Below are 24,768 nucleotides of genomic sequence, written 5' to 3'. Positions count from 1 at the left end.
ACCTTGGCTCTAACATCGCTCTTTATCACATCTGCTTCCACAAAACCTATCAGGAACCTAAACCCCAAACAAAGCCTAAAGAGTACTATCACTTTTGATCCTAACTATAACCTAACCTGAACCTTCATCCAGACCATTACCCTAAGCAAAGGCTAACAAACCAAAAGGAGGCCGTTATCCAGCTTTAATCCTGTCGTATGCAAAAGGATGTTTTTGATGTCACACATTCAGGCAACCAAAAAAATAAGTCCCATTATAAGAATAGGGACTTTCATGAAAATAGCGTTTACCAGGAGGGAGCCCGGGCACCGGAGCACCCGTGTACTCAGCGCCCATGCTTTAAAGTTATTTCTTTGGCTAAAGGTTAGTAATGTCGGGTGGCACCCTACGTCATTATATGCCAGCAACCTTCTCATTTGTTCCAAGAAAGGCGGGTTGATGTGATGCATGCCAGACTTTGTGACTTCCTGATCTTTTATGCGAACAATGTTCTGATTGGTACTTGGTTTAATTGGAATGCAAGGGATGTTTTTCCTATATGGTGGACAGATGCCTGCTGCTGTGGAGTAGTGATACAACGAATTTACAGCACATTACAATATTTTCATTATATACACACATGTTTAATGCATTAGCTTAATAACTTCCTGTTTCTGGTACCGCAACCGTTTTGTTATAAATTACCAATACGAATAGATGTCATTCGTTTGCCATCCATTGAAATTGGACACCTGCTTAAGCAATTCATACAAAAAAAAGTGAAAATGCAAAAAGTGTGTCATCCTCCTTTACTTTTGCAGGAGACAGAAGACCAATCGTTCCAACTTTTTTCACTCCACCCACTCCCAATCAAGTGCATGCAACGTTATAGAATATTGAAAACTAAAAAATTATGTTCCATTCATTGGGATGCAGATTATCAAAGGGTGCTTAACCTTTCAATACCTCTAAGACAGGGTTGTCCAACTCTGGGCCTCGAGAGCTGGAATCCTGATGCGTTTTCAGGATATCCCTTATTAATATTCATGAGGAGAAATGTGCATACATTTACAGGGTAATTCGTGGAATAAATGTGCACCGAAAAGTGGAGCGCAAGCGTGAAAATCGCAGCGCTCACGTGCTAAATCCGTGCACGCAGCCGTTCATCGATTCATGGAATGCGCTGCGCTTGTGAAACCTGGGATGTGCGCCAAATCCGTGGGTGGTGCACACGGGCGCACACGTCACTAAACAGCGTGCGCGACATGCACAGGAAAAGTGCACATCATGTAACGCACACAAGAAAAGTGGGCAGAACACATGGCGTAACGTGCGGAATGGGGAACAAAGCGTGAAAATGTGGGCGTTACAGGGGAAGTACAGGAGGTAAATGCTGGCAACGCCCACACGCGCGCTAACAACACGTATTCATGGAATCGAACAGGGGAAAGCCGTGTGCCAAAAAAGACGCACTAATCCGGAAACACGTATGCCAGCAGGAAGCAGGCGTAAGCGGCCCCGTGCAGCATAAAAGTGCCCGCAAACAACAAACAAGCTTATACGCTACGATGAATATACCATTCCTCGCAGCAGTGGTCGTGGGACACCGCAGGAGGAGGAGGATAGCCAGGCCCTGCATTTTTTTACCCAGGACCAGCCTTTTTGGGATGCCTGATGACCAGGTGTATGGGAGGTACAGGTTTCCACCACTAATAATCCTAGAACTGGTCAGGGAGTGGGAGGATGACCTCACATCACCCACCCTCTGCTACCAAGCACTGAGCCCCTTGGAAAAGGTGCTCAATGTAGTGCACCTCTTGGCTACTGGGTCATTTCAGCGGACAACTGCCATAGTCGGGGTGTGTCACAGGCCACGCAGTCACGCTGCCTACACCAGGTGTTGGCCATCATGACTGCACGCCCCTCAGTCCGCAGGCACATATACATGTCCAGAACACCTGCAAAAAGGCAGGCTGTCATCCAGGACATTTACGGGGTGGCACACTTCCCCAAAGTGCTAGGTGCCATTGATTGTACCCATGTGGCTCTACGCCCTCCCAGGGCCATTGAGCACATCTATGGAAACCGCAAGCACTGGCATTCCATCAACGTGCGGGTTGCATGTGATGCCAAGGGAATCATCACCTCAGTATATGCCAACTATCCAGGGTCCATCCATGATAGTTTTATATTCAGACTGTCACCCCTAAACCGGGACCTGGAAACTGGGCGGTATGGCGACACAGGGCTAATTGGTGAGTATAAATGCCTCTGCGTATGCATGCATGTCAGAGACTGAGAAATGTCAAAACCCCACTAATGACAACCATTATCACCACCCCAGGGGACAGTGCCTACTCTCTGAACACCTACATGATGACGCCAATTCGGAACCCCACCACACCACCCGAGGTAAGATAAACACAGCATATATAGCAACCCGGGGCATAGTGGAGCGCACATTCGGAGTGCTGAAGTCACGCTTTCGCTCCCTTGACCGCTATGGTGGGAAGCTGCTATATGCGCCCCCAGTAGTGTGCAGGAATATAGTGGCAGCATGTATCCTGCACAACGTTGCAACCCAGCGGGGCGTGTCGGTGGACATGGTGGTGCCCCCACGTCCCCAACCACATGCACAGCCGTTGCGCATGGGAGGTGAAAGGGCACGTGGTGAGGCAGCCTGTACCCAGCTTGTGGCAAATTACTTCACCTAAAATCACATCCTTGCAGAGTGCACACAGGCCTGGCACATACCAGCTGACAATCAATGATGAGAACAAAAGGGACAGTCAACTGTCACAACCATACCAGCCTGAGATTGTTCACCTGGAAGTGCTACATTCTGTGCATCCCTAGCTACTTAAAGACACCCAATGCTGTGTCAGAAAAAGCCACACATTCATGCAGCATGAAGGACTACCCCCTTGCAAAATACCACATCAAAATAGTGGCATGTCACCCAACCCCTCCCCATCTCAGCTACGCAACACACCATGGCATGGCATTCAATGTGAAAGCAACGAAATGAATGCACAACACATGACACAAGTGTCACAAACTGCACTGTCCCAAATGGAAACAGGCCACAGACAATTTGCTCTCAGTAATGAATAAAAAACAACACACATGAATAAATATTTACCAGCAAGACAAAACATCAGTACATGATCAAACAGTGGCAATATATGACAGTAAAAAATTAAAGTAGTGCAAGTGTCACGACCTGACTAAGGCAGCACATCGACCCCTTCCAACTGCAGTGTTGCTGGTAGGCAAATGTGTCAGTGTACTGCATACAACATGAACTGCATCTGCAAAGTAGACGGGATTGTTAAGACATGAAGAAGGTATATCACCACCAGGGACCTGCGCATTTCAAGATGGCGCCCCAATCTGATTAATAAATGTTCCATAGCAACTGGCCCCACTGATACAATTTTCTGTCATTGTGTTCTACACCCACAGGGACCCAAATAAATACCATTAGGAAGTGGCTCCGGGCAAAGGTGCACTCAAACTGTTGTTATAACGATGTACAGTAGCAGCCACACGGGAGCTGGAGGGACGGCCTAGTACCCCAGACCAGACACGACCCAAGACTTGGGATTAAAGTATCGGCAAGTAATTTGACAGCCGATGCATTTGAGGCTACATTCACATTACATAAGGTCTGACACATTCTGACTACTATGGAGATGGGGAACAATAATTTCTGCTTTTTGCCTGTTTATACAGGGTCTTCAAATGAGATTCCCTGATGAAGGCGGACTAACTAAACGTCTAAAGACCGGCGAAACGTGAAGAGCTTGGTTGGTGACCAAGCCTCACGTAGGCAAAGAATTCTTTAACCATAAAGACCCAGATACTAGGCTACATTGCAGCCCTAGGATATTTTTTTAAATTCATGCCTCTTTACCAACAGAGCAATTGCCAGGAAAGATACAGGGATATATTTTTCTATGACACCCACAATAGGGTGTATAATAAGGGAACTGGATTTAAGTTTCCTCTTTTAAACGCACTCTCTAGGTCACATTCTGAAACTTTAATTCCTGTTTGTTATGTTGTTCAATGTTTTTTTTTGTCATTAATCATGAAGACAAAAGGTTTACTTTTATTGCGATTTATGTATTATTAAATGTCATATAGATATCACTGTAGAGTTCAAACCACTTTTTTTGTATTTTCTGTATAAATGCACTTTACTATTGTGAATATTTTTGAATTAAAGAGCACATATGAGTAAACAATGTTTTCCCTATCTAATCGGTTCAATTATCCCAAGACTTCTATGGGTAATTGAATTGGATGATTGAAGGAACTTAGAGGTCCCCCGTAAAGGAATTATCGAATGATTATTAAAATTTCTTTTCAGATATTCTTGATTTAGGGTGGGATACATTCGGATTGATATATTTTTGATTTTTGAGGCTTAGTATCCCCACCCTGCATAGCCTCGTCCTATAACCCCGAGGGGGGTTTACCTTGATATCAAGACATGAAGAAGGTACATGTATATAAGGAAAAAGTCATAGATGTAGAACCATATATAAATCCACCATGCAGTGGAGAATTGAACCACAATCCCCACTAGGGATGTATACACAGTTTTGACTACAGACTGTCCACACAACTTATGGGAGCCCAATGTCACTGTGTAAGTTACTGTCACTTGGTCACACCCTTTGCGAGCCCATGGAAAGGGGAAGCAGGAGGGTTGTGTGTGTCAGGAACCCAAGTTTCTTACCCAAAGACAGGACAAGCCTGCATGTGCCCAGCTGGAATACACAGTGGATGCCTATGGGAGCCACACAAAGCAACACACTGTAAAATAAAAATAAAAAAATAAAAAATGCCATTTGTGGACCAAGGGGGTGAGGGGGGAGGCCACCCATGAGGGACGAGGAAAAGGGTAAACCCCAACACCCACATGCGTGGATGTTGAGAAAAAAAAAACCTCCATGGGCTCATGGCCTGCACGGCTACGCTACAGTGAGAGAACTGCCATCGCTGTCATCACCCACTGGTGGTACATTAGAAGGTGGGCGTGATATGGGAGGTAGACCACACAAAGCCCTTGCATGCTCCTCCATGGCAGCAAGCATGCAGGTCTGAAAAGTTTGCTTCTGCAGGATGATGGTACGGAGATCCCCGTGCAGCACCTCACGGGTAGCACACATTTCTGCCTGCATAGCCTCGCGTGATGCCCGGATCTCCTGACGGGTTGCCTGGAGCTCAGCTGAGAGTGTGCGTGTCAGCTGCTCCAGCTGCTGTTCTGACCTTGTACTCCGGGGCACCTCAAATTCACCCTGAGTATTTCTGAGGGAGCTGTGTTCTAACCTCAGGGTTTCCCTGTGGGCCTGTGACTCTACAGATATGGCCGTGCGCAGAGTCTCCAGTCCAGCCCGTCACTCCCTGTCGGACGCCAACATGTCCTCCCTGTGTGAGTGGCAAATGGACTCTGCTGCCTGCTGCTGGAGCTCCATCCGTCTTTCAGGGGGGAGAATGGAAGTGGCCACCTTATCCATTGCCTGAGCCATCATTTCACACAATGCCCCCTGTTGTGCTGCTATAGTGTAGATGGAGTTGTCCCACACAGTATTGCCTGGTGGCGCACCACACCTGTTTGGGGCAAGGTGATTTGCACCTTGCTTTGCTGGCACTGCCTGAGGCTGCAGGACTGCATTCCTCCTTTGATCTGCTGGCCCAGGAACAGGAGCAAATATTGTGGAGTGTGACCCTGCATCCGTAACCGCCACAGGCGGACTTTCCAACACAGAATGCCCCATAGAGGGGTCTACCCCCGGTGCAGGTGGGTTGGACAGAACAGCATCCCTGCCACAAACACTCACCTGTTACGGCACATATGTCTCAATGTCCGATTCAGCACCTGATTCATAGAGGTTTCCGGAGGTTCACCCAGAGACACCCATGGACAGTATGGTCGTTAGGAGTAATGGGTTTTCACCCACCACCACCCCAAGTCCTCCACTGGTGCCCGGTTGTGGCTGTGAGCCCTCCTGGCTCTGCGCCATCTCCTCCTCAACAGCATCAAGTGCCTCATCACCTGCAAAAACATAAAAGAAAAGTAATGAAAACAGGCATGAGCACCATAGCCCACACACATAGGCATGACGAGGCAGACATCCAGTACATAAATGACACATGTCACACATGACAATAACTCTGGCATGCATGCACTGTCAATGAGTTGGAAGGGGAGGCAAAAAGCAGACACTGAGGACTCCAAGATGGAAAACCAACACATGTGCTGCATGCTGGATAGCACTGGCATCACACATTAGCCTGTGAGTGGCATGGACAATCCACATATATGATACATTCCAGCACACAGATGGCACATAGCATAGCCAAGGACACCCAGATGGTAGGAAATCAGTACTGCCACCCATCCATGTGAGATGGACATCATGAAATAAAACATGAAATAAAACATGCAAAATAGTGTGACAAAACACGCATGTGCCACACGCTGCAACAAAGCCAGTGTTCACTGATGCAGTGATGGCATGCACATGGATACATCAATGGTTGCTCACTTCGACATGACAGAAGACAATTGTCATGTTGAACATTCAAACAGTGCCCCAAAATGATAGAGTAATGTGCACCTAACCATGGCCTGCACACAATCAGCCTGATTGGTGAAATCATTCCCATAAGAAAGTAAGAAATGTGGGCCATTGTGGGGTGTAATCTATGACAGTAGTATGTTACATTTGGGGCAGTATGGCACAAACATTTGTGGTAAAAATGCTAAGGATTTCATCAATCAGGCAGAATGAACAGGAAAACAGTATGAACAATGTTGTGGAAAGATGACAGTTGAAGGGCAAGGGCAGTGATCAGGTGCAAACTGTCAACTGCGGTCAGAAGGGATACTGTGAAACCCAAACCCAAGGCCGGGGGATGGTTTGGAGGTACCACATAGGTGACAGATAGCAGACATGAGTACACAGCCTCACCTGGCACTCAATCAGAACACATCACGCAATCAACATACACAAGGATTGCACACACATGCATGGGCACTCACCGGACATTGCTTCAAGATCTGGTAGGTCTCCCACACCTTGGATCTGATCATCTGTGATGAAGGCGCCAGCGACAGACTCATGTTCAGTGAGTTGTTCCTCCTCTGGTCGAGACCCACTGCCAGTAATCAGAGTAGAGGCATGATTGGAAGCCAGCTTTTTCTTTGCTCTGCGTTTCAGGTCATTCCACTGCTTAGAGCAATCATCAGCTGTGCGCCTCACAAATCCAAGGGAACTAATGTGGTCCGCGATGGTCTGCCAGTGGCCCCTACGTTGAGCAGGCATGGTCTTGCACCCTGCAGTCACCACCATTTCGCGGCCATGGACCGACACATAGCCCACAAGTGCGTCTAGTTCTGCATCATTGAAACTAGGCTTCCTTGACGTGCCGGAGTGGGTAGCCGTGCCTGGGGTCCCAGCCTGTACAGCAAGAGCACCCTTCTTCCTCTTGAGAGGTGGTGCGGACTCTGAGTGGCTCACGCCGCTCTGGTTGGTAGGGGCAGAAGCACAGGTGGACTGGGCACTGGAAGTAGCCAAAGGCACGATGACCAAAGGTCTCACTGCAGGCATTGGCTGCTGGGTGATGTTGGCAGGAACAACCTTCGTGTGATGGACTTGGACCAACACTGTCCTGGCTGGGTGACTCGGAGCTGGGGTGGATTGAAGTGCAGGTGCCCCTGCAGCCTCCTCACCCTGGCTACTTGGGGCAGCAGATGACATTGCTGTCCAAATCCACGGGGCCTGGTGACAGCAACTTTCACTGCCACACGTGGCTTTGACTTGATGACACGGAAGTCAGCCTGGGAGTCATCCTGTGCCGGTTCAGTTGACAACATGGGGGGGTAACAAGGCCTGAGCAGGGATGGTGTCTGCTGCATCTCCCCGACCCATTGGGGTGGGGGAGGGGGCATAGGTGTCCCTGATTGGCCCTCCACACACTGGCCTCTTGGGCCACCCTGCACATCCTGGCCACGTCCCCTACCACGCCCACCTTTGCCTCCCTTCCCGCTTGCAGTAAACAATTGTTCTGGGCAATTGGGGTGAAAGGGGTACGGTAATAGATGGAATACGTACCCTAGTGCTCTAGCAAGGTTGTCTGTGACCCCTGGGGGAAGATGACGGGTCACGCAACGCTCAGGCACTCCGAAAACAAAATTTAACGTGCACACGACCCCTGGTAGCTCACGTGCATGGAATAAAGAACACGCACTACTCTGTGGCACCCAGAAACACAAAATTAAGCATACACGTGCTACACGTTGGCTACAATGACCTCTGAATGGGTACGCGACACACGGGGACAACCACAGTTGTACAATACGAGCGTGACTCACCATCTGCCTGGAAAAAGAATGTGAAAAAAACTTGCGTGTGCGCATTGGCAACACCCCCGCCAAAAGAAGAATAGAACTCTGTCCGAGTATAGAAGGAGTACGATGTGAAGTAATCGCGTGTGAACCGACAAGAAGTACAAGAATCACCCGCTCGCTCTCCACAAAAAGCACGTACAAGAAAATGGCATCCTATGCGTACCTTTTAAACCAGCCCACACGTACAACATCACTTACGCATGTACGCGCTAAAGGCCTTTCCTCCAATTACACGCATTAACATGCGTATGTGCTGTTTCTTCACGTGCTGAATCAGTATGCACCGTCACGAGGGAAACACCCACGCGCATAAGGTCACAGACGTACGTACGCGTTAAGGGCCTTTCCTCGAATTACACGCTGACATGCAGTTTTTCATGTGCCAAATCACTCCGTATCAAGTTGGCCACTTGACAAAACACAGACGACCACGCTCTTGCCCATAAGGCCATTTTCCTGCCCCCCGAGCCCCAAGCATGCTCCCACCTGCCATCTGCTGCTGCCTGCCTGCCTGCTGGCCACGTGCCCTGCTATTTGGTGCCTGCATGTCAGCCATCTGCAGGGGTCCAGTTGCTGTGACCACCCCTGCTGGAGCAGAAGACTCCCGACTGGTATACCATTGCTCCACAGCCAAGCACCAGGACCCAGTTGCCCACCCACACCTGCCTCGGGGGTTGCCATGTCCATCACAACACCATCTGGCACCAGTGGCAACCCCCCAGCAGAGAGGCAGAGGGCTGCCAGCTTCAGTGACAAAGAAGTTGGCATCCTGGTGGAGCAAGTCCTGGGGCATTATGATGCCCTCTTTGGAAGTTCACGCGGTGACTATGAAGGACGGAAGGGGATCTGGAAGGACATCGTGGCCGCCATCAGCGTGGAGGGGGGGCAGCCCGTGACATGCAACATGTCCAGAAGCGTTGGGAGGACTTCAGGTCCAGGACCCTCAGCAAGGCTCGGCGCCTCTTGAAGGCAGAGGATGCAGAGGGGTGCCGGGTACACCTGACCAACATCCAGACGAGGGACCTGGAACGCATAAACCCAGCTCTCCACGTCCAGATCCTTCAGAGGCAGACCCGTCTGGAGTTGAGCAGTAAATGGCCATGCATTGCTGTGTGAAACAGGGCATGTAGCAGTGTGCTGGTAGTCATCTACTTGCCTGTATGTGTGACATAGGCCATGTATGGATGTGTGTGTGTGCAGGGACATCATGGTGCTGCATGTGAGACCAGTCATGCGTGAACCACATGGATGGTGCATGTGTTACAATGCAACATGCGGAGCAGCATGCGGAATGCACACATGAATGCATGCCCGTCTCTGTTCTTGGACATGGATGGGGTGTGAGAGATGGGTGCTGCTGTCATGGACCTGTATGGTGTACATGTCTGTGTGTCTGAGTAGCGTGTGTGTGACTTTGAAACGCCATGGATGCATGACACATGTCCGTGAGGATGTGTTCAATCACTGATGCAGTCTAGTCATCCTTGTATCCACTGTCTCTGTGGTGTACGAGGCCAGATGCATGAGCCTCCGGTGATGTGTGTGCATGGGATCAGTATGACCCATGATGCATGTAAGTTTAAAGACAACATTGTATGTTAATAGAGGGCCTTGGACATGGATGCAAATGTTGATTGCATGCGCTCTGTCTGTTTCTGCATGTGTGTTGCCTGCATTTACCCATGTATTGTGGAGGGACATGATGAAGTGACTTTTGACAGTGCCACTCATGTGCTATTGCTTCCTGTCTAGGGGACTATTGTACAGTACCCTGATGCTTGTGTTCTATGTCTCCCTCTACACAGCGTCGAGTGAAGGAGAGGGCGGAGACGGCGCTGTGGAGCAAAGCGGCAGGGATGCCTCCACCGGCCGGCGACACAAGGCCCAGCCACCCTCCCAGGAATTACCATCATCCGGGAGCGAGGGGACTGGTGCCGCGTCTGCCACTACGGCTGCAGCGGAAGGGGCGGGTGAGCCACCACAGAGGCTTGCGATGGCGGAAGATGGTGCAGAGCCATCCAGGTTGCTGGTGTACACAGAGGAGGAGGAGGCCGCTACTGAACCGCACATGGGGCCTGGTGGGGGGTGGTACCACTGGTGCAAGTGGTGCAGTCCAGGGCCAGGGGCAGGAGGCAGCACAAGTTGCCGCGGAGGGGCCTGTGCATGTCACTGTCCCTGACCCTGTGACTGCACCACCATGCACCAGCAGGGATGCCCCGTCCCAGGCCCCTCCGCAGGTAGGAGGGGAGGCCCACGTCATCTGGCACACCACTACCTGCGGACGAGGAGACCTGTGACCGTATGGAGTCCATCCTGATTGGTGTCTCGTTGCACACGTGTGACATTCGTGATGATGTGCGTGCTTCCTGGAGGGACCATGCACGTCCTCATGAAGAGCTGCATGCCAACGTGGCCCAGTTGGGAGGGGCCCTGGTCGGAGGATTTCTACATGTGTCGGGTACTCTGGTGGCCCTCTCCTCCTCTCTGCAAACTATGCGTCATCTTCCAGCCCAGATTCCACAAGGGCCCCCTGCGGACCTGCCCCCACCAACGCAGCCAGCTTGGTGGAGATCACATCCCTGCCACAGTCTGGAGATCAGCAGATGGAGGATGTGCAGGCATCATCGGGCAGGGCACATGGACGGCAGCAGCAGGCTCAAAGTGGGAGCGATGATGGCTCAGGGCCATCGACATCAGAGGAGCAGGCATCGGCTGGAGGGCAGGAGGACCCTGGAATGGGAGTGTCTTCCATGTGGCAGCGGTTGGGCCAGCGGATAGATGCGGAGCGGTGGCGGGCGGAAGAGGCACGGGTCACTATGGTCAGGGCGGAGTACTCCATGCGCAGGGTGTTGAGGCGGGCTGAGTGCCTCGAGGCAACTCGCAGAGAGTTGGAACAGGCCATGACTGCATCCCTGTGAGACCTCGGGGACAGGGGAGAGGCCCGCCTCCAGGACATCGACATGGAGTTTGATGATGCCCTGGCCCGGAACATCACAGAGTGAGCCGTAGGACTTGCCCGCCGACATTGTATATAGTTGATTAGTGTTAGGTTTCCTTTATATTTTTTTTTCTTTTGGGGCACATGGACTATGCCCCACCTTTTTGTATATAGTTGGTTATTAGGTAGTGTTTTTTTGTAGGTTTCCTTTGAATTGTTGGGCTCATGGACCCTGGATTTGTAAATTGTATATAGTTGAAGACTGGATTTGACCTCTATTTTTTTTCCCATGGAGCAATGGATTTTTCTTTTTTCATCCTTTGGATTTGGTTTGATGGACGGACACTTTGGAGCCATTTTCATTTGATTTTATTTGGATTCTGCATTGATATATTTTTTGAATATTTTTTGGGACATCCAGCCTTTTGTTGGTTATCATTTTCTCTTGTGTGGTTTTCTTTTATTCCATTGATTTTTCATTTAATACATTTTGGTTTCATACTTCAATTGTGTGGTATTCTCTCATTGGTTTCATGCATGTCACGATGTGGGTTTTCACATTCACTTGCACCCATTGTGTGTGTGTGACGGACATGTATTGATGTGCATACTTGCCATTTGGGATGCTTCATGTAATGGGGATTTCAATGTGGGGTGGATGGAATACTTGGTTGGTGGTTTGGATTGGGGTGGCGTGGGGTGGGATTTGGGTGACCATAAGGGCCATGATTGTGGATGTTGATGACATGTTGGGGTGGGACATGTGTCGGGGCCTGCTGGCAGGTGCCCATCAATGCTGGGTGGGTTGGGGTGCAGGGGGACATGTGTCTGGGCCTGCTGGCAGGTGCCCATCAATGCTGGGTGGGTGGGGGTGCAGGGGGACATGAGTCGGGGCCTGCTGGCAGGTGCCCATCAATGCTGCATGGGTGGGAGTGCTGGGGGACACGTGTTGGGGCCTTCTGGCAGGTGCCCGTTAATGCTGGGTGGGTGGGGGTGCAGGGGGACATGAGTCGGGGCCTGCTGGCAGGTGCCCGTCAATGGTGGGTGGGACATGTGTTGGGGCTCACGAGTGCATGGTGCCATGTGGGCTGCCTGCGGGGCATGCCCAGGGTAGATGGGCTGCCTGCGGGGCATGGCCAGGGTGGATTGTATGCCTGCAGGGAGTGTAGGGTAGTCCCCTGTGGTGTCGGCTGCTTGCAGGGCCTGGGGAGGTGGGAGAGGGCACACCTGGGAGGACGCACACTGACAAATCGCGTGTGAAACTCCCTGCCTACCCCAGTAATACACGTACCATGCTCGCATAAGGCCTGTTGCATGTGTACCTCCCACGCAGCCCCAAAATACACGTACCACGCTCAGACAAGGCCTATCGCGTGTGAGACTCTCCGCGTACGCCAGTAATAAATGTACCATGCTCGCACAAGGCCTATCGCGTGTGAAACTCCCTGAGTACCCCAGTAATACACGTACCACGCTTGCACAAGGTCTGTCGCATGTGTAACTCCCCGTGCACCCCCAAAATACACGTACCACCCTCGCACAAGGCCTATCGCATGTGAGACTCCCCGCATACCCCATCAATAGACGTGCCATGCTCGCACAAGGCCTGTTGCATGTGTAACTCCCCGTGCTCCCCCAAAATCCATGTACCTTCTCGCCCAAGGCCTATCACGTGCGTGACTCCCCGCGTAACCCAGTAATACACGTACCATGCTCGCACAAGGCCTGACGCGTGTGTGACTCCCCGCGCACCCCCAAAATACATGTACCACGCTCGCACAAGGCCTGTCACGTGTGAACCTCCCTGCATAACCCAGTAACACACGCACCACGCTCGCACAAGGCCTATCACATGTGAAACTCCCTGCATACCCTAGTAATACACGTACCACGCTCGCACAAGGCCTATCGCGTGTGAAACTCCCCACGTATCCCAGTAATACAAGTATCACGCTTGCACAAGGCCTGTCGCGTGTGTAACACCCCGCATAACCCAGTAATATATGCACCACGCTTGCACAAGGCCTATCACATGTGAAACTCCCTGCATACCCCAGTAATACACGTACCACGCTCGCACAAGGCCTATCACGTGTGAAACTCCCTGCATACCCCAGTAATACACGCACCACACTCGCACAAGGCCTATCACATGTGAAACTCCCTGAATACCCCAGTAATACACGTACCACGCTCGCATAAGGCCTATCACGTGTGAAACTCCCCGCATACCCCAGTAATACACGTACCACGCTCGCACAAGGCCTGTCGCATGTGAAACTCCCTGCATAACCCAGTAATACACGCACCACGCTCGCACAAGCCCTATCACATGTGAAACTCCCTGCATACCCCAGTAATACACGTACCACATTCGCACAAGGCCTATCGTGTGGGAAACTCCCCGCGTACCCCAGTAATACACGTACCACGCTTGCACAAGGCCTTTTGCGTGTGTAACTCCCCGTGCACCCCCAAAATGCACGTACCACACTCGAACCAGGCCTATCGCGTGCGTGACTCCCTGCGTAACCCAGTAATAGACATACCATGCTCGCACAAGGCCTGTCGCGTGTTTGACTCCCCGCGCACCGCCAAAATACACGTACCATGCTCGCACAAGGCCTGTTGCGTGTGAAACTCCCTGCGTAACCCAGTAATACACGCACCACGCTCGCACAAGGCCTATCACATGTGAAACTCCCTGCATACCCCAGTAATACACGTACCACGCTAGCAGAAGGCCTATCGCGTGTGAAACTCCCCGCGTATCCCAGTAATACACATACCACGCTTGCACAAGGCCTGTCGCGTGTGTAACTCCTTGCATACCCCAGTAATACACGTACCACACTCGCACAAGGCCTATCGCGTGTGAAACTCCCTACGTACCCCAGTAATACACGCACCACACTCGCATAAGGCCTATTGCGTGTGAAACTCCCTGCATACCCTAGTAATACACGTACCACGCTCGCACAAGACCTGTCGCGTGTGAAACTCCCTGTGTAACCCAGTAATACACGCACCACGCTCGCACAAGGCCTATCACATGTGAAACTCCCTGCATACCCCAGTAATACACGTACCACGCTCGAACAAGGCCTATCGCGTGTGAAACTCCCTGCGTACCCCAGTAATACACGTACCACGCTTGCACAAGGCCTGTTGCATGTGTAACTCCCCGCGCACCCCCAAAATACACGCAGCCACCCCATCCACCCTAGGCATGCCCCACAGGCAGCCCACTTACCCTCCCCATGCCCCGCAGGCAGCCCATCTACCCTGGCCTTGCCCCACAGGCAGCCCACACTAGAGGGGCTACTTTTTCTATGCAATTTAACTGGCGCGAGCAGGGTACGTGTATTCCGAGGGGTGCGCTAGTACATTTTCACGCGTTTTGGCTGCCCAGAGCGGGGTACGCTAGTATTTTCACACAATTACAGTGTAGCGGCCCTGTAAACTGGTCCAGGGTTAGCGCAGGCCTTTGCACTGCATTGGCCATTTCAATGGCTTTTCCTTGCGCAAGAGGCGTTCTTGGGGGCGTAACTGGCGCTGCGGGATGTTCACTGCGCCAGTGCTCAAAATGGCTTAGTTATTCCATGAATACGTGGTGCGCCAGAATGCTGTTTAGCGCACACGGCTGGCGCACGCAGGTGCACGGTCCCTCTCTGCGCTGCTCACGTGCGCTGCCTCTGCGCTGAAATCTATGAATTACCCCTTAGAATCATTGTATGCAAATTTATCTCATGAAAATTAATGAGGGTTATCCGGAAAACCCAGCATGGACCAGCCGTCGAGGCCTGGAGTCAGAGTCGAAGCAAAATTTAGATATCATAGATGAATTTAAGAAAGCTGTAACTAGGCTAAAATGATCATCAATGTTGTCTGCATTCAAAGCGATCTACTTGGAAATCACGTTGCTGAAAACAACATGGCGGAATAGTGCTAAGTCAAAAGCTTTGCATTACAAAAATATCAAATTCGTTTATTTTCCAACTGTCCCTGGCGGGGGACACCACCACAACCCCTGAACACATAATGTCGAACTAGAAGAGCGGCGGCACCCCGGAAACCTGCACTCCCCTTGTTCAGCATTATGGGATTCAAAGTTTTCTACCATGCCGAATGGGCACAAAACGAGCATTCTACATTTTTCATTGTCCATTCAAAGTGTTCTTTTGTAGTTTATATGTTGAGATCTTAATATGAATTTCATATCTTCACTAAGCAGTTAGTTAGAGATAAGTGCATACACCTATAACATCCAAGATCTCTTTCATGATGCGCCTTGAAACAAGCAACTGCACTGAACAGTCTAAGCATTGAATAAGCATGAAACAAGCAACTGCACTGAACAGTCTAAGCATTGAATAAGCATGAAACAAGCAACTGCACTGAACAGTCTAAGCATTGAATAAGCATGAAATAAGCAACTGCACTGAACAGTCTAAGCATTGAATAAGCATAAAACAAGCAACTGCACTGAACAGTCTAAGCATTGAATAAGCATGAAACAAACAACTGCACTGAACAGTATCAGCATTGAATGAGCATGAAACAAGCAACTGCACGGAACAGTCTAAGCATTGAATAAGCATGAAACAACCAACTGCACTGAACAGTTTCAGCATTGAATAAGCATGAAACAAGCAACTGCACTGAACAGTTTAAGCATTGAATAAGCATGAGTACAATGATTGCTAATTGAAGCTCAACAGTAAATCCAAAGTTAAGGTGTAGGAGGATTGTTTTAAATGAGGCTCTACCTTGCATTGTACTGATTTCAAATGTGTCCCACGTGTTCAAGAAAACATCGGGCTTGCAACAAGTGACGTCGTAAGTAGTTATGCTAATGGGGAGTGGGGCTGTGCAACTCCAAAGCAAGCAGATGTCAATCATGCAGCGGGATCGATGTACAGTGTTTTGTGCATGTTGAAGGGTACCGGGCATAATGTGAATGCAAAAGGGTAGAATGGAGGATTCCAATCTGATGGTGTTTCTTCTATGACCACTGTAGAGTGGCTTTCACCAAGCGGAATGGGGGAGTTTGGCTGCAGAATGCCCTGGCCAGACTCCTGGTGCCTTTAGGGGTTATAAGCGTGATCATTCAGGATACCATTACACCAGGCTAACATGGAAATGGTCCCAAAGAAAAAGGGAAGACATAGGTGGCCAGAAAAGGATTGCAATATGTGTGGAACCAACCAAGGCTTCTCAATTGGAATGAAGTCATCAAGTATAAGTTGTTAAGGCCCCAGAATCTTTTCAAGCATTATGTAAACATATACTATTTGAGTGAGAGACCCGCTGCCTCGGGCCCCAGGAAAAGGGAGGGACAGGAAGGCAATGTAGTCAAATAGAACTTTAGGCGGGCACGACCCATTCCTCGCGGACACGCTGCTGGAACTTCGAGAGGTTATTTTGGGAAGAGTAGGACAGTCACACGACTAATACGATGCAATTTAACATCCACAGTCCTTTTATTAGCGTGGACAGGCCAACTCCTATTGCCAAAGAAAACGTTTGGACAGTATCTCCCAGCAGAAGGGCACGGTAGCTGGACGCAGTGATGGTGGCCAGTCGGGCAAAGCGCCTGGCCACCTTTGTCAAGGCTGCTGGTGTTCATGGGCTTCGCAGGTGCTGGGCTTCCCTGGTCTTCGTGCTCAAAGAAGACAAGCACTATGCTGACCTCTGCATCACTTCGAAGAACTCTACCAAATCAGACGGCAGTGTCCAAGAGGAACATTTCTCATTGATATTCACCGTTGCTTCGGTCTTGAACAACTTCATGACCCTGACCAATGGCTTATTCTTTGACCGCTTTGGAACACTGGTCACCAGGCTCATTGGCACATTCCGTTATACAACGGCTACACTTCTTAATGCTTTCTCCAGTGGAGTTTTGTCACGACTCTTGTTCCCTGCTCTCTCGTTGATCAAGATTGGTGGAATAACCATGCAGGTCAGAAACCTCTTTGCCAAAAACAGATCCACCACCGTCACTCTGTATAATGATGCATTTGACTCATTTTCCACCATCTTCCTGCTCATCAAGGTGCTGCGTGAGCAAGCCTCTCTTTGTTGACCACGTTCCTGTGTATGTCAGCTTTCAGCATCTGGCATCTCGTTCCAACCTTCTTCTTGATGCCCCGATTGCACCTCCCTTGCCCTCTGCCAGAGGACTACAGCTACGGTGTCACATGCCACAGGCCAGGTTCATATAGCTTGGTTTGTTTGTTTGTTTATTAATTTGCAATGCGCACCGGAGCCTTAGGTAACTGGGCGCCACAGCATACAAGGTTACTTCAAGCTTGGTTACAAAGTAAGGAAAGATACATACATGTAAGCAATAAATATTCAGCAAGTCTAGCTAATGAATATACATATGTACAAATATACATAGGGATGGATTCAAAAGGGAACAGTGGGTCAGATGATAGCTGGTGCAATGTGCATTTGTTAATCAAGGTGGTTGTTAGAATTTAGCCATGTGAGAATGTTAGGTCTGAAGCTGGAGTAGGATTGATCTTTCCTAAGGTCAAGTGGGAGTGCGTTCCAGTACTGGGCCGCCTTAACGAGGAAGCTACTTCCACCTGATTTTTTTATTCTAAATCTAGATATTTGAAGACAGTGGGAATTGCTAGCTCTGGTGGGGCGGGTCAATGTTCTTTTGACTATTCTTTCTGCGAGGTAAGGTGGGGCTGCATTATTGAGGCACTTGAAGGTTAGCGAGGCTGTTTTGAGTGAAATTCTGTCTGTGGGTAAGTTCAAGGCCGTTATCAAGGCGTTATTTTGCAATATCTGAATTTTGTCAGTAATGTAGTTATTAGCTCCTAAATACAGGGCATTGCAATAATCTAATCTAGAGAGAATAAGGGCTTTGGCGAGGATAATGCAGCTAGCTTGTGTTAAGAAGGCTTGGCAAGCTCTAATAAGTTTGCAGGTATAGGCAGTTGAAGATGCTAGAGAATTTACCTGTTTCTTCAGTGCTAAGGTAGAGTCAAGGTAAAAGCCTAATGTTTTCACTTATTTAGCTACTGTAATTATGTTGCCATCAATGTTAAACGCTAAGTAACCAGGGTTGAGTTTTTTTAGGTTGGCAGCGGTGCCAAGAAGCAGGATCTCTGTTTTGTCCTCATTCAGGCAGAGGCCATGGGTTGCCACCCATGCCTGAATGATGAGGTATATTTTGTTTACCAAGGCCGTATCGAAGACAGAATTGCCCGAAAGGGGAATGAGGATCTGGGTGTCATCTGCATAGTTAGTGTAGGTGACACCCAGTCTGTCCAATTTGTCAAATAAGGGCTTGGTAAAGATATTATGCATAGTTGGCGAGACGCAAGAACCTTGGGGCACGCCATATGGTGTTTTAATAGGGTCCGCTGAATGCAGTGTCCCCTGATGACCTCCACCACAGAAATGCAAAGGATGCTAACAGGACTGAGAATGACAAGCCACTAACTGGCGCAGTGCCATTAGAGGACCAACCTGCGGGCCACGTTCCGTAGCTATGTGTTATCCTACCTTTTTGCCTGGCACCTGGTGTGGATGTCTGTCATGCAACTGCAACATACCCTGAACCCCATGCTCACCCACCTCTCTCATGGTGGCCCGAATAAGGTCAGCTCCTACACCAATGCTTTTGCCTTTACCCAGCTGTGTGCAGTGTTCTGTGCCCCCTGGAAGGGCCTCATAATGGACCAGCCAGGCGTGGGAAGAAGGAGGACTCTGTAACAGCAGTCTCAAACATGATGGATGATCTCTGCTCCTCTATACTGTCACTGGCCATCACTTTTGTACAGTGTGTCGTGTTCTCGATTTTTGCTGCCATCCCCATCCTGTCGGTTCAGTATGCAACCTTCATCTACAAGGTGAACTGCTCCTTCTGGTTTGGTGGTAACACTGCCTCCCTTGCCATGGCATTTCCTCTTGAACACTTTGTGAAGCTCTATGGTCTTGTGATGGCGCTGTCTGCAATTGTCTCCCTTCTGCACTACCCATTCTTCGACTTCATGAAAAAGTTGCTTGGCGGTGACCCATATTATCTGAACATCGGAATGCAGATCTTCATCCTCCTTGCCTTCATCCACCCAGAGGCGTAGACAGGGTAGGGCCTGAGTGGGGAAGGGCCACCCCAAATCTGTAAATGCCCACTTAGCAGTATTTTGCATGCTTTTTCAGATGTTAATGGCACTGTGGTGGGACCAAGTACATTAGCTTCACGCCCCACTTGTTAGACAGTCCTGGCTATGCTTAGCATCCACCCGGTAAATGTGTTCTTCGAGTGCCGCAAACGGGAGCGGGCAGCACCCAAAGTCCCTGCCATGCTGGCTGACGAAGGACGTGGACAGGCTGACTCGCATATTTGAACCACTTACCCCTCACTAGCCATGGCATGGGGTACCCTTCTAACATTGAATGAGGGTCTGTACTGGACGCTCCCAGTTTGAGACTGGGAACAGATGCTAAGGGTACAGTGGTCCTCATCCTGGATGCACAATGCAGGACCCACACAACCTGTCAGGCCACTGAAATTTGAGCATACCTTGCCCGTTGACAGCACGCAGGCAAGGCGCTATGTGCCAAATCCACCAACTGATTTGAAGTCAAAATGATTTACTATTTAAATTCATTATGTTCATAAAGATAAACACACACAAATATGAGGAGACTATGCATTCTCCTTGGCAACTTAATATACACCCATCATAGCTACAGGTTAAAACTGGTAGCATGCAACAATACATTTATTGTAAAAAAAGTTATTCCTCGATTTGGTTGCCCTCCATAATTGTGGCTGGAAAACACAATGGAGAGATATGGTTATTTATTGACAGGTGCAGTAAGAACAGCTTGACAGACCTTTGCCAAAGGTCGATGAGGTATGGCACATGTGGACATGGGTAATCCTGCCATAAGGAGTGTATGTGAACAACAGTTCCTAAAAAGTACCTAACTATTATATGATTCTAAATACTGTTGAAATATGGATAGCATCTGTACGGTGGTATTAAGTGAAAATGTCTTTTTCATTTTGCAGAGCATGAAAAAGACCGATTCAGAAAGACCACTCTGAGAACGCTCAGAGCAGCCTTTCTAAATTTCAACTGTCACGCCGATGCCACACACGAGTGTGCGCAGGAGCTGACAGGCTGTCAGACCGAGACGGGCAGGGGAAGACGGGTTTCAAGTGTTTGTTAGCGTGTCTGTGTGTATGAAAGGGGACAATGTTTGTTGTGGCGTCGGGGCAGGGGAGAAGGAGTGTCTGCGTGTGCGTGTGTTTGTGTGTATTTGTATGTGTGGCTGGGGGCTGGGGAAAAGGTGTGTGTCTGAGTATGAGTATTTGTATGTGAGGTGGGGTTGGGAGGTTGGACGGATGTTTAGGGGTGAATCCCCCTTTTTCAAAGGGCAGGAGGAGGGATTTGATGTACATTGCACACAATCGGCAGCCTTTAATATTCGAGATTATCACATAGAAGAACCCTGTGTGGCCTATAGGTTGTAAACCATTCACCGATGTGCAGTCATGTGTAAAAGCCAGAAAATAATGATGCTTAGAAAATGATTACCTATTGTATGGGCAGGAGAGGAACGAAGACAAGGGTGTTGCTCTTGTGCATGTTCAGAAGGCATGCATACAGGTAAAATGTGAGAGAAACCCTAGAATGACAATCATCAAAAATAGGCTATCAATGGACAGGTATGGCCGAGGACAAAGCACTGCAGGTGATGGGCAGGAATTGCATTGTGTCTGGGTAGATTGACAAGTATCTGGAGGCCAGGCTTATGTTCCCATAAGTTCTGCATAGTGCCCTGATGGACACAAGGAAGCTGTGGAGTTTGTGAGTTCTTTCGCTGCGGTGCTGCTTCATCAGCACTATGTGATTATTTTTGTGGATATTTTTGCCAACTGCGGCAAGCTAACACAAGTATAGTTTTTCACGTGATGTTTTTTGACCGTACACATTATCAGGAACTACGTGGTACCCATGACACCACTAGAAATTCCAAGCAGCCTTAAGCACTGGAGCCAAACTAAACAATGTACCCAATTGACATGCAATGGTGGTGATGTAATCAGTGTAGCAGAGGAAGCTGCATTCCTCCACTCATTTCTGGGATGGAAAAGGTTCAAGCCTTATGACAACCAGTGATGTGTGGTCAAGGAGAGGAATGGGTAGGTGCACAACATTATTTGTGATACAATAGCATGAAAGTTCATATAAGTTGATCAAAGTATTTATCATAGAGTTTAGTAAGCAATAGTCCAACATGCAGAAGGGATTACATGGTGATGGTTTGGAATAATGCTTAATGCATTCCTTGTGGTGGGTTGATAGAAAAGTAAGTAGGTGGCATATACCCAGTAGACGGTGACAGCGTTAGCGGTCTAGTGGCTGCCAGGGAGAAGCGACTAGCAAAAAGAAGCATTGTGCAATGGTCATTGCATAGCAGTGTGCCGCGCTTCTCCCTGGCGGCAGGATGCGGTGTGAGCACGACCAGGCACCGATGGATAAGTGGCAGAGAGGGGATCAGTGATGCAGGGCGTGGTGACCTTGGTCTGTGCAGCAGGAAAGGGATATGCCGGAGGATCCCCTGAAAGTGATGGGAGGCGGTGGGATGGGGGTCAGCGGACAGCCCTTCGCTACATCACTCTTGCGTGAGTGATTATCTAAGAAGTCGATGGTTGGGGTGGTGCGGAGGTGGAGGAGTCTTGCAGGGTCGGAAATGCATTCAGTAGTGAAGAGGCAGGTGATCAGAAAGAGCATAGGTGTTGTTGGTTCACAATGATGATGCAACCAATTTGACAGCAAATTGTTCTAGTAGTGGAGTGGCAGTGGTGCACAACACATGGCCCGAGGGCTGGATGCGGGCCTCCAAGTCTGCATGAGTTTTTACAATGAGGTTTTGCCTGGCAGAAAGTCAGTTCTTCTCTGTCTCTATCATGTCAGGTGTGCAAAACCTCTCTGGCAGAGTTTTTACCTTTGCATCCTGATACTTGCAGTTGTACCTCTATTTAAAAAAACATGATTTCTCTCCCATAATACAAGGTAGTAAAGCCTTTAAAAGACAATCGGCCTCATTAAGAGTTAGGTGGTAAGTGGTCAAAGTTTTGGTTTTCAGTGAAGGTAAATCATCCCACTCAACACCGAAAAATCATCAGAATTGGCAGAATTACTGTGGCAATAATTCTGCTGCTTTAATTCTGCCAAAAAATTAACCCACAATAAATGGGGAATTACACCACCACTTGTAATCAGGTGGAAATTCCACCTGACCAAGTGGCAGTAACGGTAATTCCTCAGAGCTATTTTTTGGGAGGATTTTACCTCTGAATTTCCAACTAACTCGTAATGCGGCCCAATGTATCACACAGGATACAGTTAATAAATAGAACAATAGATAACAAGTGCACCCAAAACCTATGTTTTTACTACTTTACTCATATTCGTTGCACCAACGCTCCTGCCACCCTTTGGTTTGGCCCACTGAATGAGACTTGTGCGGTACATACAGTCCCCCAGCTAAATAAACTATGAATACATATAAAAATAAAACAATTTCAAAAAGGAGAACGGTCCTGAGTAGTGCATTGAGGTAGACTGCATTAGTATGATCTCTGGTTTGGTTTGAACCAGCAATGCAACCTTTGCAATTTATCATTTGTCTAACTTTTGTCTTATCTTTTAGTGTTATGTCATCACACATGTAGGGGTAACCATGTAGACATGAGTTTGCTCCTTTAGAAGCGTTGCAGGGTTTTTTTCTTCGGAGGACTGTGGTATGGGCGATGGTTGGAGTAACGTTGCTAGACAGGAATATGTAAATATTAACAGTTTAAGAAATGTACTCAGATTTACAATAGATACCTAACTTCTCACCCTTAGCAGCCGCTGACCCCATACAAGTTTCATGCGGTGTTCCCAAGGATCATGTGTTTCTCCGACGATGTATAACATCTTTACTAAGCCCCTGTTTGACAAGTTGGACAGACTGGGTATTGTCTACACTAATTACGCAGATGACACTCAGATTCTAATCCCCCTTTCGGGTAACTTCTTGGAAGACACGGACTTAGTAAATAAGATATATCTCCTCATTCAGGCTTGGATGGCATCCCATGGCCTCTGCCCGAACGACGACAAGACGGAGCTACTGATCATTGGCTCAGCGTTGGCTATCAAAAAACTTGACCCTAACTATGCCTCATTCACATTGACAATAACGTCATTAAAGTGATGCCTGCAGTCAAAACCCTCGGGTCTATCTTGACTCAGCGCTCACCTTCAAAAGCAAACGAACTCGCTAGCATCCTCCACGGCATATACTTGCAAATTGATCCGAGCATGTAGACCTTTTCTAACTGAGACCAGCTGCATCACATTAGCCAATGCTCTCATCATATCCAAGTTGGACTACTGTAATGCCCTTTAAGCAGGTTCCAACAAGTATATCCTTGACAAACTACAAACTCTCCAAAATAACGCTATCAGAGCAGCTTTAAAATATTCCTAACAGAGCCCACATCTCCACCTTTAGGAAAAATATCCATTGGCTAAAAATCAAAGACAGGATCACCCTCAAAATACTCTCCCTCACATCCAAATGCCTCAACAACATTGCCCCCACCTATCTGGCCAACAGAATCCACAAGAGAACCTCTAACCGCCCTACTAGAATGACCAACGCCTCCACCTTAATGATACCTAGATTCAAAAGAGTACAGCAGGCGGCTCTAGTTTCCCTATCATAGCTGCGCAAACCTGGAACAAACTCCCCTTGGATCTCAGAACGGACCAACCCTACTCTAGCTTTAGACGTAAAGTCCTCACTTGGATCCGTGCCAATGACACTTAACTCGACCTCCCACATAGACACTAGATGCCTGCAACCAGATGAATGACATCTGACCTACTTGACTGAACCGTAGTTCCGCACCTCTTTATTTTTCTTATTTCCTTTTTCCTCTCTTTCCCTTGCTCTCTCACTTTACCTACCGTTGACCCAACGTGAACTGTATAAACCATACTTCTCTTGATTTAACTGTGAACTGTATAATGTGTTTTCCTCCTGTAACCAAGTTCTTAAGTAATCTTGTACTGTTTGCGCCCAGCTACCCATTCGGGTTTGGTTTTTGCGCTATATCAAATAAACAAACAAACAAACAAACAAACAAACTTTAATAAACATGTCATAGATCTGTCTTGAAACATTAGGGGAGCCCACTCCACCTTAATCCAACCGCCAGGTTGAACGCAACCCGCGCCTCACCTTTCTAGCCAATTTATACATCAATCTGACCAGTGCTTCCGCTAATATCTGGGTGTTCCTCTTCAGCTGGTGGGATGTCAAGCTGGCACCTGAATGATAAGTAGAAGTTAGTACAGACAGGAGGACTTTCTGATGGAATATTAACAATGTT

At 48.7% G+C, this 24,768-nt stretch overlaps 1 protein-coding gene and 1 pseudogene across 1 annotated transcript in view; one reads left to right on the top strand and one right to left on the bottom strand.

Annotated features, from left to right (window-relative positions):
• The window catches only part of LOC138510706 (BOS complex subunit NCLN-like), a 426,819-nt gene that overhangs the window by 111,825 nt on the left and 290,226 nt on the right, over positions 1-24,768 (bottom strand). The gene's annotated exons all lie outside the window — the stretch shown is intronic.
• LOC138511287 (equilibrative nucleobase transporter 1-like) lies at positions 16,907-17,679 on the top strand (annotated as a pseudogene).

Source organism: Ambystoma mexicanum, chromosome 6p (genome assembly GCF_040938575.1).
Source record: "Ambystoma mexicanum isolate Mex_15411 chromosome 6p, UKY_AmexF1_1, whole genome shotgun sequence".
In the NCBI taxonomy this organism is placed as follows: Eukaryota; Metazoa; Chordata; class Amphibia; order Caudata; family Ambystomatidae; genus Ambystoma; species Ambystoma mexicanum.
The sequence above is the reverse complement of the archived record's forward strand: the minus strand, read 5'-3'. Positions and strand labels throughout refer to the sequence as shown.